Genomic DNA, 19194 nt, shown 5'->3' with positions numbered 1-19194 from the left:
ACACAACATTAATGACCTAGCTTAAAATTAGTCTAACCCCCCCCAAGATAAAGAGTGAAAGAGTGAAGAGTTAATAAAATGAACATTATATAAAAAAAGGCCCACTTACACAAAAAAAACATAACAAATAAAGATACTAACAACAAAAAAAGTTATCAATACTAAAATATCAGACTTAAAAACATATTTAAATCAAACTTAAATGCATATATTTAGCAAACGGAGTCCACTTCAACGTATAAAAAGACATCTTATCCTGAATTGAAAAAGATATCCTTTCCATGGTCAAACAGGATTTCATCTCCAAATACCACCTATCTAAAGTTAATATATTTCTATCTTTCCAAGTAAGAGCTATACATTTCTTGGCCACAGCTAAAGCTAAATAGATAAAGGAAATCTGATAATCCTGTAAGCCTAGATCAATTATTGATTGCATATTCCATTCTAAAAATATACCAGGACCTAATACAAGACAAATATTATATAAACTATTAAATATAGATTGAATACCCTTACAAACCAAATTAAATTTCAAATCAACTGCAGAACTGAGCCTCCCTCATGATTCCTGAAGTTAGTTCTGCTTTTCCAGCTGGAGTTATTTCAAAGCAACAAGCGACTGGAAAACACCCTAACACTTGCAAGTCTGTTTATATTTTTACTAAAAACTCAATAATACAACAGAAACTTTTCTTGGAAAGGATCATCACCATCAAAGATGCTAAAAGGCTATTATTAAGATAAATGTGCAAAATAAATGTATGGAGTCTGGTCAGCAAAACTGTATTTAAAAAAACGTGCCATCAATTCTGAAGAACGTGAACCTCTCTTGGTATTTTCAATGTTATTGTCCACATAGCTTCTTAAAATAGCTCAAGTAAAGGGAAGAAAGCTGTACAGGTCATTAGACGGGTTCTAGCTCTGCTGATGTTCACTGTGTAAATTAGAACAATAATTATTCATTACAAACAATTATTTCAGGGCATTGTGTGTTCCTTGAGAACTACTGAGGCACTTGTAAATTTGCATGTTTTCCAAGCTATATAAACTATTCATCCAGATGTTTAATGTCTGAAATGGTTTTCACTGGTGACAATTAACAAACGTCTGGGACAAGGGAGAGGGGGTGGTATTTTACAAACAGCAGAGCCTATTAAAACCACATGAATACTCAATGACGGCCAGGGACCCAACTGTGGATAGTTCTGTAGTACTGCCAGATCATTCTCACTAATGTGACACAACCATGAGTCGAAAAGAAACAAACTCAGCCCAGAAGGCAATAAGAGGATCATTCATCTGTAGAATTGTTATGCAAGTCCCAATTGTGTTCTCTATTATTTTTCAGTGTTAAACATGAATGCTGCTCTCAGAGAGCAGCAGCAACCATCAAGGATCCACTCCACCCAGGGCATGCTGTGTTCTCACTGTTGCCATCAGCAAAGAGCTATAGGTGCCACAAGACTTGTACCACCCGGTTCAGGAACCGTTGCTATTCCTCCACCATCAGACTCCCAAACAACAAACTCAGACTCATAATGCAAATTATTGCTTAACATTTTTTTCCCCCCAATATTTCAGTCTTTTTACATTTACTTTACATTTCTCTTTGTATACATATTTTTTTGTGAGTACAGTTTTTTTGCATTACCAACAAGTATAAATAATGCCTGGCGCACAGGAAAAATGAATCTTAGGGTTGTATGTGATTCTGACAATAAATCTGAACTTTGTACTTTGAATTCTATTTCATATAATCATTTAGTTTATCTGTTCTATAAAAATATTTAAGTGTTGATTGAAATTCTGAATTGATAATTCAGGGCAATGAAGATTTTGCTTCTTGAACAGTTTTGGTATATTTTATGGATTTTGGGTTGCCGATCATGAAAATAATATTTTTCTTATCATGTACTTTTTAAAAAAAAAGGATAGAACCTATTTTTGTGATTTTCTGTCATATCATGTCTACTACAGGGGTGGTATATTGCCTACAAAGCAAGCTGTTGTTGGTCAGTCCAAGCAGGCCTCAATGCAGATGCCCTGTAAATGTTGTCTGTGGCCTGGGCATGCTTGGTCAGGATAGATGCAGACAAGTTAATACAAGCAGCTCACAAATACAGATGATGTACTCAAGGCTCAAAGATGCAGCATTAACTCTACTTCAGCTGTAAAATTAGTGACCAAGGCAAACCCTTGGCTCCTCACATTTGTCATGCCACATGTGCAGTCAACTGGAGAGCTTGGCTCACAGGTACATTATGCAATTTAAACATATTTAATTAAATAAAAGTTAATTTAATGTTTCTCCAACTTCTTACGTGATACAGCAAATCTGATATTATCCTCATGTTTAGCTTGAAGTTGTCTATCAAAACCCACAATTTTTTTTCCAGTGTAATTTGTATCAAAGACCAAAGATTGTGAATGCTTAAATTGTATCTTATTAATTTGTAATAGTCATGTGTGAATTATCATAAAGAATTCAGCCAATAATTATCAATACTCACTGCTGGCCACCGTGACAGAGGTGCACCAAAGAAAAGGTACAAGGACTGCCTAAAGAAATCTCTTGGTGCCTGCCACATTGACCACCGCCAGTGGGCTGATAACGCCTCAAACCGTGCATCTTGGCGCCTCACAGTTTGGCGGGCAGCAGCCTCCTTTGAAGAAGACCGCAGAGCCCACCTCACTGACAAAAGGCAAAGGAGGAAAAACCCAACACCCAACCCCAACCAACCAATTTTCCCTTGCAACCGCTGCAATCGTGTCTGCCTGTCCCGCATCGGACTGGTCAGCCACAAACGAGCCTGCAGCTGACGTGGACTTTTTACCCCCTCCATAAATCTTCGTCCGCGAAGCCAAGCCAAAGAAAAGATAGTTTACCCATTTGTTAATGCACTTATATAAAAAGTGACTAATTGAAAACTAAATTTGAGTTTGGAACTGCAGACAATGTCTGAGGTAATAGCACTGGTCATTCTTGGGAAACATGTGGTGGACAATGGTCTGTAACATGACAAACAAATTTCACTCCACCACATCCATAGTAAGATATTCATTCAATCATTTTCCCCCTGATGAATGGCTGTACCTGCATAGTCTGGCTCTACTGTGATGAGCATGCGGAAGTCGAGACAATATCAGTATGGGATTTTAAAAGCATGCTACTTACTTTTCATATCACCAATTGCTGACATCCTTTTGGATGGCAAAAAAGTCGATGCAGATCCTAGAAGTATTTGTAAGACCAGTTAGAGAGGCCTCTTGGGTTTGATGTCTGACTGCAGCAGTTCAACATTTCTCCTCCACCACCTCCCCCACCCCCCACCCCCCACGCTAAGTCTTCCTTTGCTTACCATGGACAGCCTATTACCAACCCACAGTGGTTAGGGAGGGTGTTAGGCACCTCAAGCCCCTTTCCCATCCCCAGACAGGATGTGTTTGTCTTTGAAAAGTGTTGAAAATTTTCATTATCATATCAAATTTACATACCACAATTTATGTTTATTCTTTCTTCTTCGGCTTGGCTTCGCGGACGAAGATTTATGGAGGGGGTAAATGTCCACGTCAGCTGCAGGCTCGTTTGTTGCTGACAAGTCCGATGCGGGACAGGCAGACACGGTTGCAGCGATTGCAGGGGAAAATTGGTTGGTTGGGGTTGGGTGTTGGGTTTTTCCTCCTTTGCCTTTTGTCAGTGAGGTGGGCTCTGCGGTCTTCTTCAAAGGAGGTTACATCAGTGGTAAATGTCTTTACGACATTGCCAGGGACTATGTTGAACCAGTCATCTTGGTTCCTGATCCTCCAAAATATTCCACATGGAATTTAAACGGGAGGTGAGGGAGGGCGAGTTTAAGGAGGAGATTTTTGAAGAAGGGCGGCCTTAAATTTAACTGGCTTTGGTTGTGTGAGTCCAGTTGGGTGAAGATTATTCAATGCTTTAATTGTACGGAGGAAGAATGAATGGCTGTATACATCTGTCGACAAATTGGATTGCATGCCATTGACCTGCTCCTAGCAAGCTTGGGTCGTCTATATTAAGCTGTCAGTTTAGCATTTTGTAAAAACCACTCAGGCGGTGCGCTTCACATCGGTTTTGGAGAGAGCTCCACTTTAATGAATCCAAGAGCTTTGTAGCACTTGCTTCTCTTCCATATACATTTGTGACCAATTGGGCTGCCTATCTCTAGTCTCGTTCAATGGTAGTAGTGCTTGCGTATGGGTCCCCTGCAGCGACTGCATATTCCAAATGTGATCTGTCGAGGGCGAGGCACAACTTCTCCTTGACAAAAGTTGAACAATGATCGAAGTTGCGTCTCAGAAAATTTAGGATTCCTGTTATAGGATGTGTCTGATTATTCCAATGCAGGTCGTTCTGGATTTTGATGCCAAGATATTTGGTCTGACTGGTTTCCTCAAGGGTGACACCCAAAATTTTGTATGAGGTTTTATCTGGTTTTCTCTTCCTGGTGTCATGCATTTGGAAGGATTGAACTGCCTCATTTTTGTAACCATTCCACCATGCTATCAAGATGTTATTTGGAGAGCATCCTTGTCATCAGCCGACTTAATTGGACGATATACCAAACAGTCATCTGCGAATATTCTGGTGGTACTTGTGACTTTTCTGTGAATGTCATTGATGTAGAGTTAAAACAAATGTGAACCAAACACCATGCTCTGGGGTGTACCACTTAACACTGGACATCATTCAGACCCTTTTCCCATTTCTGCACATCTGCTGGAGACATTTCATCAAGAAACTGGAAATCCATCTTTTCGTGTGGAAGTTTCTTAAATAATCTTTGCTGGGGAATGACATCAGATGTTTTGGAGAAGTTTAGAACTGCTAAATCAATGATGACATTGTTATCTAACTTTTTGTCCAGGTCATTTGTTGTCATGATAAGCTGGAACTCACATGATCTAGGCTTCATGGATGCATGCTGATCATCAGCAAGGATATTGTGACTGCTAAGATGCCTTATCAAGTATCTATTAGATGGTCCTGGAATTTACAGCAGGTGCTTGATAATGAAACAGGACAATAATTTGCCAGGTTGGTGGTTGAGCCCTTCTTGAAGAGAGAAGTGATGTTTACTTTTCTCCAATCCAGGGGAACGTCACCCAAGTCGAGCTACTGCTAGAAGATGAACTGTAGAACAGGAGCTTATTCTTCAGCTGCAATCTAGAGGACTGGATTCTGAATTTGATCTGGCCCAATAGCTTTTGCTGTATTGATGTTAAGTAGGAACTTTTTGGACACCTTCAACCTCAATTGTGAAAGGAGGAATGTCTATATATGGTCTAGGTGGTAGATCAGGAAAAGATGAAGGATCCGTGTCTTCTCAGGTAAAGCCATTTTGGAATTGGTTTTCAGGATCTTCTGCTTTCTCCTGGTCCTCGGTGCTCAGACGGTTATTCACTTTAAGCATCTGGACACCAGTGTTGTTTGTCGGTTTGGATTTCATGCATCTCTAAAAATCCTCAGGATGCTCTCCTTCAAGGATTGTAAAAGTATGTTGTCTATGGGTACTCCTAATGGTACTGTCAACATGATTTCACACTTTGGTGAATTTGTACCACTTGGCACGGATGTAAAATTTCTCTTACTGCAGAGATGTTTTAGTTTTGCAGAAAACCAAGGAGAACACATGCGGCCTGTAATAATTTTATAAGGGACATGAATTGTGACAATATCATTTAGTGAGTCTCTTAGCCATACTCAATTGTCTTCAACTGACTCGAAAATCTGGTTGCAAATCAAATAAATCTTTCCCAAGTTGTTTTGCTAAAACTTTGAATTCCTCGTCATTCACCTTTCTCCAAAGGGGGATTTTATGAAGTGGTTGAGAAGGGATTTTAGTTTTGGTGTACAATTTTGCTTGGATGAAGTGATTAGACCCAAGCAGTGGACAGCATTCAGCTGTTGACAGGATTGAAACTCATTCTGAAAGTCTAAGAGTTTGAGCGTCAATTCTCAATTTTCTTCCTGCTCGTTTCTGTACATGCTGATTTTGCTGGTGTTTTCAAAATGGTGGTGACAAGCTCAGTCTTTGATTAGGAATAGTTCTTGAAATAACATACTATTTGGAAAAACAAAATAATTTTTGAATGACTGTTCAGTTGTCTCAAGAGAAGGCAAATACTACAATATTTAAAATATGGAGATTTGCATTGGGGCAGAAATAGCTGTGCTTTGCTTCTTGCAAGGATCATTGCTGAACTGATTGTTTCAAAAGCTTGATATTCCTGCAATAATCTTTTGTGCTCTTAACAATAAATCATCTACCCCACCTTAAAAAATATATTCAAAAACATTGCTCCCATTGCTTTGAGGAAGGCAGTTCAAAATACTCACAAATCTGACTTTATATAAAAACGTAAACCTAGTTTCGAATTCTTCCACAACTGAGTGGAAAGGTTAAGAATCTATCAAAGTGGACAATTTCACATATTCCCTCAGGTTATTCTGCATTTGAAAAGGTATTTGGACCCTTAACCTTTGTAACTTATGTTTTCTATACAAGTTACTCTCTTCTTTGGCTTGGCTTCGTGGATGAAGATCTATGGAGGGGTAATGTCCACGTCAGCTGCAGGCTCGTTTGTGGCTGACAAGTCTGATGCGGGACAGGCAGACACGGTTGCAGCGGTTGGAAGGGAAAATTGGTGGGTTGGGGTTGGGTGTTGGGTTTTTCCTCCTTTGTCTTTTGTCAGTGAGGTGGGCTCTGCGGTCTTCTTCAAAGGAGGTTGCTGCCCGCCAAACTGTGAGGCGCCAAGATCTTCAAGTTTAGTTCAGCCAGGACCTGGCTGAGAACCACGCTGGAGGGCGCTGATGTCACCCAGGCGTCACGTGGTCCCCAAGCGCGGGTTTCTGAGCCCCAAGCTGGAAGGAAGGAAAGCCCCCAACGGTGCCATCTTGGCCAGCTGCCCCGCCGCGTGGCCTACAAGTGGGGCTGGTTCACCTGCCTTGTGGTGAGCTGCCACAGAACCACCTTTATTTTACACTTAAAAGAAAAAGATGGTATCACAAGCAGTCACTGAGAAGATTGGAGATCTTGGTTACAGATTTGGTGTGCTCTATTTTCTTATGGATATTAATAGCTTGTATAATCCAGGGAGAAAGGTAGTGACATTTTAAAAAGTGCACGAGAAACTCAACAGGTCACAGAACACCTGAAGGAAGCAAAAATGTATAATCAAGATTCCAGACTGAGCTTATCAAGGTAAAACTTGAGGTGTGTAGGAGTAGTGAATATATTACGGCTTTTGGATGCTGGATGAATGGTTCTCTTGTTTAAGGATTATGATTCAATGTTATATGTTGTGGGTTCATATCAGTGTTTCTGCACCTTTTTCCCACCTGAAGTAATCCTTTACTAATCACAGAGCACCTATATGTCATAGCACCACTAGTTTATATCTTAAATGATCTTGCCAACTGTAACCATTTTACTCCTGCGAGAATGTTTTTCTTTCACATTTTTACGTGTCCCTGCAAAACACAACATTCTGCTAGCTCAAGTAGCTCAGATAGCTGTTAAATTGATTTACAGGATCACGCCACAACACATCAGATAATTTAATTTACTAATATGAATGATGCTGAACCTGGAAAAGTGTTAAATCATCTGTTGTCACTTTAATAGTAAATGAGTGGCATTCTTGTGATTGATCACACCAATGCTTTTAACAACTTTAATGAATAATCTTGCCAAGGAGATTTTGCAGCTTATCCATGAGCTCATATTTAGTTCAGAGAAGTTTTAATTGCAGGGGGGGGGGGGGGGGGAAAATCAGGCTAGAAAATAAACAACAGGTTAAAATTCCTGTAACAACAATAATTCATATTTTTCCCCCCAGCAGTTTATTCCCCATCATGTGCCTCCTCGACATCTGAATCTGATAGCGAGTTTCTCCAGGACAACAGTGCTTTTTCCACTGAATATCTTGGCTTGAGCATCCTGCAAGGGACGTGTTAACCCTCAGCTAAGCAGGAGCCCTGTTATTTGAGCTTGAACATTTGGAAATCTGAAGAACACAATCAGCCAAAAATGGTGAGGGAGGGGGAGAAATGGTTTAAAGAAAGCAAAGTCAATTCGTTGTACTTTAGACTGGGAGTGGGGGGAAGCTGGTTTCATTGCTTTGAAGGGTGAAGTTGGATACAGATACAATTAGCCACTAAGTACAGAAGGGAGACAAAAAGGTATGCTTGAAAAGTTGGAAAGGCCAACTCCTCCTTCACTGAGCCTGTATTAGTAATATACGTGCAATATGCTGAGGAAGATTTCAGATTTTTTTTTTTTAAACTCATACTCTCCACTTCCTGGACTTAGTCTCCCACTTGGGGTGATGTTAGAGGTTCAATTCAGACCTCAACATACTCAAGGTAAAAGGGAAAATTGCAATTATAGCCTTGGTCTTCTGAATGAAGAGCAGAAACCGTCCGCTGTCAAAGGTAAAACACAAAAGTCTGCAAACTCAAATCGCAACATTGGAGAAACTCAGCAGGTCAAACAGTGTTCTTTATATAGCAAAGATACATAGCTTGAGCCCTCCATCGAGGTATGGAAAAATGTCGGCAGGCGTCTGAACAAATTGGTAAGGGGAGGAGCACAGTCTCAAAGGTAGGAGGTGATAGGTGGAGAAGGCACAGAGAAAAGGAAAACTTCTTCAGGACAGGCATCCCTTGAAGAGATTTCAGAGTTTTGCTATAGTCAGAAGTAAAACACAAAAGTCTGCAGACACAGGGGTTGAAGATTTAAAAGGAAGCTGAAGAAATTCAGCAGGTCAAACAGTGTGGTCAAAGAAGTCTGAAAGTTCCCTGAAGTCAAACCAGTTGTGCTGAGGTAGGAAATCAAAGGGGTAACTGCTCTATGTTTCATTCCCATGGCTTTTCCATCAATTTCTTGGTTTGCAGGGGGGATTACATTCAGATGCTATCAGCAATCCTTTTCCTTGTTGATTATGCTTCATGATTAACCCTGGAACCTATATTGGAGGCATCCTCCCCCGCGGGCCCTCCTCCCCCCACCCCCACCCAGTTGGAAGCACCAGAGCTTAATCACATAGTCACACCAAAATGCAGTATTTGAACGATCAACACTCCTGGCACAGTTTCTGGAGGCTCAAAACAAAGCATTTTATTGCTGTCCTCCTGCTGATATCTGGAAGAAAGGAACTGCAGCCAGGTTTCGCGAGTCGAAAGTACCCTCTTTTGTGTAGGAGGGAATAAGAAACTGCCAGCAATTTTCTCCATCCCGGAAGGATTCCACTAAAGCTTTGTGATTATGGTGAATTTAACAGCCATTATCAAAGTTATACATGAGCAGGCCCAAGATTGCAATTAAGCCTGGACTGTGTTATAGATTTCAGGGGGGACAAACTGAAGCAGTGGTCTCGTCAACACATAGGAAAATTGCTCCCTGAACATGCACATCAGATATTGCATCTTGTCAGAAACCCATTTCCCTTTCTCCTTGTCCTACTGTAGCTAGTAATTATCTTGCTTTGCACACCTCATGCTTTCCCCCACCCCCCCACCCACCAAAACAGGGGTATTGCCAATTAATTCAGGGGAACAACAAGTTTGTGTCAAACCTTTAATATCAAAAACAACAGCTTGTGACAACGTGCACATCTCTGTGGACTTTGGCAAGTTTAAATATCTCAAAGCACAAAACATTTGCAGCATGAAAGGAAGTAAAATATGTCAGTAGTGGGTGATGCCTTCAAATAGTATGGGTAAGGTGGCAGGGGGACAGGATGCAGTAACCTCCTGTAGCACGTCAAATGACTCAAAGACTTACTGGCTCAAACCAAAGCTTTTATTACCAAAAGACTGGAGCGTAGTACATCAAGGTCGATCAGTCCAGACTGACCTGGATCTGGTTAGGTGCAGCCTTTTATGACCTGGCCAGTAGACGAGGTTACGGCTCTCAGCCAATCGTTAGTACTATATGCAAATATATACAAATATATACAGTAGTGATAGAATCCCACACTATTTCCCTCCCACCCCCCCCCCACATAACTAGAATTCAAGCAACCAGCAAAAAACATCACAAATACTGTATATACTTATGTAAAACTAAAATTTTGTAGACCACTTTTTAAAATGTTAAATTTATGGTGTCAATTACATGGATAATACTTTTGAGGGGTTGAATTTTACCCTAGAATCCAAAATATCACATCAGCAGAAGAAGTCTAAATGATCTCTAAACAACTAAAGAAAAAAAACCCACAATGATTTAAAGCAGTGGTCTTCAAACTCCCCCCAAACTCACATTCCACCACAAGTATTCTCTATGCCATTGGTGCTCTGTAATTAGTAAGGGATTGCTTAAGGTAGTCTGTGAGTGGGAAGGGAAGATTGAGAATTACTGCTCTGGACCCAATTGTTACTGAAATGTTTTCCTTGAGAAAATTTGTCATGGCCCATTTCCTTTGGAGTTATGAAACTGTGCACATAACGAGTCAATTAGGTACAATTAAAACAGTGGTTTTCAAACTTTTTCTTTCCACCTTAAGCAATCCCTTACTAATCTGAGAGCACTTATGGCATAGGGATTGCTTGAAGTAGAATGTTAATTTGGGGTTGGGGGAGGGGCAGTTTGAAATTCACTGTTTTTAAACCCTTCCTGTCCATTTAGTTGTCCAAATGTATTATGAACATTATAATAGTACCTGCCTCTTGTAAGGTAAAACATCATGAGATGGGAATGTGCAGGGCTGTAACAAGATGTGAATGCATCCTTGTACTTACAAGATAAGAGAGACATTGATGGATTGAGAGGCAGGAAGCTAGCAGGGAAAGGATAGCAACAGTTTTAGTCATTGGACAAGTAATGATATGATGATGTTCTAAGCACACATCCAAGGGTATAAAAAAATCACCATTTTGCTGATAACGGCAGAATGCATTCTCCGACTAACATGGTTAGTCGTAAGTGTTACAATCCGGTAATAAAGAACAAAGAACCCTGATTTCGACTCAGCCTGGTGTTTGTCTCACTCATTCATGAACAAAGCAGACCTAACACTCTATAGCTTTGTCTGGCAGCTCACTCACCTCAAAGTGAAATAGTTCCCCCTCTGGTCCCTTTTAAATCTTTCCCGTGTCACCTTAAACCTTTGGCAGCAGGGGAAAAAAAGAGTTTTATCATTTTATTTTAACACTTGCATCATTAGATTTTTTCCCCATTAAATTTACTTGATCTTCTACGTCTTAAACATGAAAACATCCACAGCTGAACAATAAATGAAAGGGCATGAAAGGAAACAAAAAGTGAAAGGAAAATTTGTATTTTTAGGCAATTATCATATGCCACAATAATTCTTGATGTTTATTTCTTTTAAATTGCACCATTAAAACACACACACACAATCTCCCCATAGTCAACCTTTTCAAATTTCCATGCACAGAGATAGTTAAATTGTCATCATTAATGGTAACAATGCATTGAGAAAACAAAATATAATGTAACATTACACATTGATAGAGGTCGTTTCCTGTCAGCTAACAGTAATGTTAGTGCACAAGAATCGTCTGCTATTTCCAAGAACGGGAAGGAAGCATTCAAAGATAAATTGTGTTCATAAAGGGCGGAAGAAGCATCCATCAGATCCTATTTTTAGTTACAGGGAGATGAAGCTTCTATTTTTTTTCCATTGTAAATAGTCTTTCTTAAAATAGACTTGAAGACTCATCCACAAATTCTTGTGAGTAAAGGTTAAAAAGGCAATCTCCATTTTCTTAAGAACATTCTTTTCATTAATTTTGTCCACCTTGGTTCCAAAGAGCACCAGTAACCCAGGTTCGAATCTGGTGCTGTCTAGAAGGAGTTTGTACATTCTCCATGTGTCCTACATCGATTTTTCTTGGGTACTCACATATGCTCTCACCCCTCAAAACGTATGGGTTAGAAGGGAGGCACAGGCTTCAATAGCTTCTACTGTGTTCAATTTAAATTTTAAACTTTAAACATACAGCACGGTCACAGGCCATTTCGGATCACAAGCCTATGCCACCCAATTAACCTACAACCCTCAGTGTTTCGAATGGTGGGAGGGAAACCTGAACACTTGGGGAAACCCATGTCGACACATGGGTCGACACTCCGGTCCCAATCACTGGCACTGTAAAGGTGTTGCGCTAACTGCTACTTCATTTGTACTGCCCAGAATTTTTGTAAATAAAATTAATTTAAAAAAAATTAAGGGTAGATGCTTCATTTGTCTCCATTGGCTTTCATATTTTGAATAAACATGGATAATATTGACGAAACACTGCACGTTTTACCTGTTCATTGGAAAAGTGTCACATTGACATTTGGAACCCAATACAATGGGCAGAGTTTAAAATGTGAAAAACACAACATTAGAATGGCAGCAAAATTTCTTCTTCAGGATACGAGTGACACAGGTCGCAGAATGAGGGGGGGGGGGGCGGGGTAAAAGGCACAAGGCATTAAATTCATTTAGCAGCTGAAAAGGTTTGCCATTGAAACTCATTAGTCAAGAGAAAAGAAAGACTAATTTTGCCAAGAAACACAAAGGCTGGCTTTCTCAGCCCCATCTTTTTTATTCACGTTTTGCAATGCTGGCTTTCTGTGAAGTAATGCATTTACATTTTATCAACATTTCTGAATAATAAGTTTGCCTGCTTTTTTCATCTTTATTGATAGTTAATAGGAACACTAGCGTTATATTGATAAACAAACCAGATGCCGCAAGTATTTGGAATATGCCAATTTTTTTTTCTAAAATCCTATTTTGTTATAAATTTTACTGGAACTCCCCATTTGCCAGAAAGTTTAATATTTTGCTGTGTTGTTCTAATTACCATAAAGTTTACGAAATAAATTGCACAATGGTAGGTCAAATCCTCTTATTTAAATTTAGATTTACAGTACAGTCGTAGGCCATTTCAGCCCACAACCCTGTGCCTGCCCAATTACTCTCAAGTAACTCCGGTACTTTTTTTTTTAAGGGTAGGAGGAAACCGGAGCATCTGGAGAAAACCCAGACAGGCAGAAAGTTATAAACTCCTTACAGATGGTGGCAGATTCAACCCCCGGACGCTGGCGCCGTCGCAGCATCCTGCTAACCACCGCACTAACAAATTCGGCGCCGCAGCACATTTAAGGCACAAGAGAGCTTCTTTGAATAGTCAAGGATTTCCACAACTAAGATATGTCAAAATTTGATGGTAAAGACTAAAAAGTTTAATCATGTGACACGCAATGGATTTCAAATACAAAATCAATCACTTAACTCAACATTTAATGTGAAGCTGGATCGACAGCTTGTGTTTGTGTGACATGGCTCCACACAGAGCACCTGGAGTACATGCAGGTGAAGTCAATCTGCCTGTCGCACCTAATTGCCAGATCCTAAATAAATTAATTATGCATACATAATTGGCTCAGAGTGGGACTCCAATAGAAAAGCAGACCAATCACAAGGATGAATCCTTCATTTATGGTATCCAAGTACTCTCTATTTTAGAATCTGCATGGCTTCTGATAAAACTGATTGCCAGCTCTTTTGAATTTCAGCTGCTGGCTCCTTAAGTTCTTCTGAATGTTTGCTTCCTGAAAAGAAATTGGGGATTATGATAGACAACTTCAAACTGAACAAAGATAATTTCAGATTTGCTGTATCAAGTAGGAAGTTGGAGAAACATTAAATTAACCTTTAGTAAATTTAACGTGTTTAATTGCATAATGTTGCTGATACATTGCATTCATTCAACTGACCCAAAAAATGTTTTGCCACTGATTTTTATTTGTACTCAGCACCTGATGCCTCTTGCACCATTGTTCAGCAATAGTCGGCCAGCACTGATGAACTTCAGTTGCCCTAATACCACCTTTCCATGGTCGCAATGACCTGGTGAAACTCTTCACCGTTTTCGTCACTAACTGCACAAGATCAACAGGGAAGAAACCAAGTATGAATGAAGAAAATTAATTTTCAATGACATGTTGCACCTCATGGTTTTGTAGACTTGAAGTAGACAAAATGTGAATGGAAATCAAAGATAGTTTATATCTTTTAAAAAAAAGTATGTGATTGGAAAATGTTAAGGTGATTTTCATGTTCAGCAGCCCAAAATCCATAAAATACATCCAAATGTGTTCAGGAAGCAAAATCATTGTCCAGTGTTATACAAATACACACAAGCTCCATCTGGAGTTTGACAACATTCTACTTCATGAACATGCACTCATCATATCAAGTCAAGTTTATTGTCACCTGATTGTACAAGTACAACCCAATGAAACAGCATTCTCCGGTCCTTGGTGCAAAATGTGCAGACACATAGTGAGACATAATTCACATAAACCCAAACAATACCAATGCAGGACAAATTTTCAGCTATGCAAATACATAAATAAATAATAAATAGAGTTTTGCATATGAGAATCTCAGATTACGAGTATAAGAAGTTCCTTTGGTCATTCAGCATTCTCACTGCCCATGGGAAGAAACTATTTCTCAGCCTGGTGGTGCTGGTTCTGAAACTCCTGTATCTCTTTCCCGACAGGAGCAACTGAAAGATGCTACGTCCAGTGGGGGGTGGGGGGGATCTGTCATTTGCAGCTATCTCAATGACACTGCAGCCACATTTATGGTACCAGTTCAGCCAGCAGTAACTGTTTAAGCTTCTAGATGCATTATTCTGTGAAGGGGAATGTTGAATTATGATTTTGTGAAAGCATGTGGGCAGCATTTAGGAAACACATGAATAGGCCAATGCAGATCAGAGTTATAATTTCAAATCTGAATTTATAATTGAACTGCTTAATTCTACTAATTATTTGTGTGGTAATTGCTGATGGGGTGGTGGGAATGAACCTCCATGATTTAATTGTTGTGTTCTCAAAGGCCTTATTGATCAAGTCCTTACTGATGGTCAAGATTGAAACTTCCATCCATTCACAATAAAGAAAAAAATCTGGTCTCCACAACAAGAGTTGGCCAAGCAATCTAATACTTCAGCCTCTTAATGAGACTATATTGCAAAATGGCAGTTTATCTCAAGACCTTGCTGATCTGATAGCTGAGAAAATTGTTTTATTAAGCAATTATGAACAGAGAAAAGATTTGCTCATCCAACATAAACTAGTTTCAAAACCATCTGAGAAAGGAGTCCCTTGATAGTTGCAAAAAGTTATCAACAGCCCTTAATTACACCAATAACTATAGTTCAAATGGGAAGTCCACTCAATTGAAGTATGAAACAAATAGTTTTCAAGCAAAACATTGTTCTCACCTTTCTTCTATAGTTCTAATCTTCTGTCAGCATCAACCATTTAAGTATCTTCTCTATTTACAGCCCTTCATATCATTTACAATCCCAGCCCAAAAGAAGTTTTCCTTTCCTGGGAAAAAAAAACTGCAATATAGTCACAATTAAAACAACATCCTGTCATGTGACAAGCTCTTCCTGTCAACTGATCAATTACCATTGTGCACAAGCATTAATTAATCTTATTATTAACTACTTCTATACCAGTGTCTTTTTCATCATAATACCCAGGTCATAAAGGGCTATTAAATGAGGTTGAATGTAAAATATCACTTCTAGCCCAATTACAAAGTTCTTGCCTTCTTTTCCATGCCTCTTCTTGCTCAAAAGCCTTTTCAGTCACACTCTTAGAACAGTCAGTAGTTCATCTGATATGCAGTGGTAGAATAAATTAATCTGAATCTTGTAAATGTAAGTATAAAGGGCACTTCTCAACTCAGATTCCATCTGAAGATACAAGTTGGTTTGTGATTGCCTGCACTCATAGAAGACTGGATTTCTTGGGTGATAATTGACAACAAGTAGTGCAAGGGCTAATCATTTCCAGAGTTTAGAGTGGATTACGATCATGAAACAGCCCTGGGGTCCCTCAGCCTGATCGTGACCGAAAATGTGTGGATGTTTCTTTGTGTCTGTGGCGAGCATTGAGATCCCTAAAATGAGGTCTGTGGGAAAGATGGGGAAATCAAATCACGTAAAAATCATGGACTGTTTCGATGATTAGAGGGCATTGATGGACAAGTTCAAGTTGTCACAATTGTCCAACATTTAAGTCTAATTTATTAAAATGTAGCCTCTACTACATTATTTAATCTATAACAAACAGGGCTTGTTTCATTTGACCTTTTGGAGCTAATTAGATTTCTAAATTTTAAAGTTTAGAGATGCACAGAAAAATGCTAAAAATGTAACATTCCCCATCGTAGTGGGAACATATTGCGCCTAAAAGCTTTGCAGAATGACCCCAAACACTCCAACTTCTGTGAATATGGCACAGTTTGAAAAGGACCCTTAAATTACTTAATTTGTTAAGTAACAAATTAAGTGTCTCTCTTGAATTGAATAGCCCTGATTTTTATTCATCCATTTTCCTATTTCTATTTAGCCAGTCCCTCCCAAACCAGAAGCCAACAAGAGATTGGAATCTAATGCAAAACTCAATCTGCTGGAGAAAGGGTTTTGACCTAAAATGTTGACAATTCCCTCTCCTCCTGCTGAGATCCCCTAGCAAATTGATCTTTGCCATTCTCCCAATTCATTTTGCACTTCATTCATTGTGCGAGAAAGCCATGGAAAAAAAAAGACCTTCTCCATGGACATAATGTTCAATGGAAGGAAAAAGCAGTCCAGATAATTTTATTTTTCTTACCATTCTTGACAGAATGGTTCTGATTGAAGGTCATCAAACTAAAAGGTTAACTCTGCTTTCTCTCAAGAATGTAAAAAGAATGCTGGTATGTTCCGCATAGTTCCTGACTTACTTAAAATACAGCATTCACTCTTTACGTGTTAGCCCAGTTAGTAGCTCACTTACTGGGCTAATGAGTGCTAATGGGCTTACTGGACTTACTGGGCTAATGAGTGCTAATGGGCTTACTGGACTTACTGGGCAAATGAGTTCTAGTGGGCTTACTGGACTTACTGGGCTAATGAGTGCTAATGGGCTTACTGGACTTACTGGGCTAATGAGTGCTAATGGGCTTACTGGACTTACTGGGCTAATGAGTGCTAATGGGCTTACTGGACTTACTGGGCTAAAGCAGAAAGATGAACTTGATGTCCAACAAAGGGTAGATTTGAATTTCATTAGTGCTGTGGCGAGGACCATTGATCCAGAGATGCAAGGTTGAATGTCACTGGCAGACTCAGAGAATTTATGTTCAAATAAATAAATAAACTCCAACAATTTTTTTTTAATATGGTCTCTATAATGGTGGCCAACAAGTAGATGGTTTGGAAATCTCTCATCCTTCCCTGGTTTGACCTACAAAGGACTCCAGACTGACTTTCTTCTCAGTTCAAAAGAAATTAGATAAGGGAAATCTCTGTCAACGTTGCCTGTGAATTCTATATCCAGTGAACAAATAATTTTAAAAATAGATCAATAAGGAAGTGAAACACTCTGATGTTATCTTATGTTAAAATAGAAAGCACTCAGCAAATCAGGCAGCTTCTCTTGAGGGAGGAAGAAGAGTAAAGCATTTCATGTTGATGACTTGCATCAGAATGAAGAATCTATTGCTGTCTTTAGAAGCATGAACCTGAACCATTGGGCTGGACACAATGTTGTCACTGATACTGTCCATTACCCCCAGAGAGAGCCACAGTGGCAGTGAACCTTCTCAACTGCTAGCACACTTAATGTCGCTGCAGTTGTTGTGAGGCAGAGTGGTACAGAGTGGAGCCCAGGCCTCAGGGGGCTTGATGGTTATTGCATCCTTTCTAAGTGCCTCTGACAATCCATTTAAGTCAATGGGATTGTTGTCTGAAGAAGGCAAGCAAAATCGTTGAGGTCACCCTCTACCCCGCGCAGAGCATCTTTCGGCTACTTCCGTCGCGAAAGAGTTACTGGATTATTAGAGCCAGCACCACCAACCTGAGAAACAGCTTCTTTCCATGGGTAGTGTGAAGGCTGAATGACTAAAGGAACTGCTCACACTAATTATCCAAATCTCTAGCATTGGTGAAACAAAATGTATTTATTTGTGTGTGTGTGTGTGTGTGTGTGTGTGTGTGTGTGTGTGTGTGTGTGTGTGTTTGTGTGTGGATATGTGTGTGTGGATGGGTGTGTGTGTGTGTGTGGGTATGTGTGGGTGTGTATGTGTGTGTGGGTGTGTGTGGGGGTGGGTGTGTGTGTGTGTGTGTGTTTGGATATGTGTGTGTGTGGGTGGGTGTGTGTGTGTGTGTGTGTGTGGGTGTGTGTGTGGATATGTGTGTGTGTGGGTGGGTGTGTGGGTGTGTGTGTGTGTGGGTATGTGTGTGTGTATGTGTGTGTGGGGGTGGGTGTGTGTGTGTGTGTGTGTGTGTGGGTGTGTGTGTGGATATGTGTGTGTGTGGGTGGGTGTGTGGGTGTGTGTGTGTGTGTGGGTGTGTATGTGTGTGTGGGTGTGTGTGGGTGTGGGTGTGAGGTGTATTTGTCCTACATATGTATTGCTTGTCTGTATGTGTGTTATGTCTGTTGTGTGTCTGTGTGTTTTGCACCAAGGACCGGAGAACACTGTCCGGTTGTCCTCGTGCACCCAAATGACAATAAACTTGACTTTAAAAAATCACTATTAATTGAAATATAATGTAATTCTAATAAACAGAAATTGCTCGCCTTCTCTGATGTAGGTCAGTGACTCTGTTTGAGTAAACAGCACCAGACAAGGCATTCCAGCTATGGCTGGCAAAATGGTAAGAGGCCAGGAACAGTAGGCTGCAGAGTACTCCCGAATTCACCACTAAGTCTGCACTTGGTTGCAAGTGCCCTCTATATTTCTACGGATGCCTGATGCTTGTGGAACCATCAATCCAGCCTGCTGATATTGATTGCTTACTATAGATGCTGCCTGACCTACTGAATATTTTGAGCACCGATCTCTATATTTCCAGCATCTGCAGTATTTTGTTACTGACGAAGGCAAGTCATCATTTAAGCATTTTGTGGACTCATCAATTGCCTTCAATCAAATCATGAAAAATATGATCCGAAATGTATCCTGTTTCAAGGTCAATGGAAGTATGTCTGCTCATGTGAATAGCTAAGTTCAGTTCAGTTTAAATCTCCGCCTTTGAAGCAAGAAAAGTCTAAATCAACATGTCAATTTAAATGCAGAGCATGGTGGTGGCTTCAATTGTAATGGAATGGCTGCACCGAGTTAAGTGCGATC

At 39.9% G+C, this 19194-nt stretch overlaps 1 protein-coding gene across 2 annotated transcripts in view; it reads right to left on the bottom strand.

Moving 5' to 3' along the window:
• Positions 1 to 11158, bottom strand: part of kif21b (kinesin family member 21B) — a 217739-nt gene extending 206581 nt beyond the window's left edge. For both annotated transcript variants that reach the window (XM_069941774.1, XM_069941776.1), the window contains exon 1: positions 11078 to 11158. The gene's annotated coding sequence lies outside the window, so the exon portion shown is untranslated. The remainder of the gene's footprint in view (positions 1 to 11077) is intronic.
• Between the last annotated feature and the right edge of the window lie 8036 nt (positions 11159 to 19194).

Source organism: Narcine bancroftii, chromosome 5, assembly GCF_036971445.1.
Source record: "Narcine bancroftii isolate sNarBan1 chromosome 5, sNarBan1.hap1, whole genome shotgun sequence".
Lineage (NCBI taxonomy): Eukaryota > Metazoa > Chordata > Chondrichthyes > Torpediniformes > Narcinidae > Narcine > Narcine bancroftii.
Note: the sequence above shows the minus strand (reverse complement) of the source record. Positions and strands in the feature narration are given on the sequence as shown.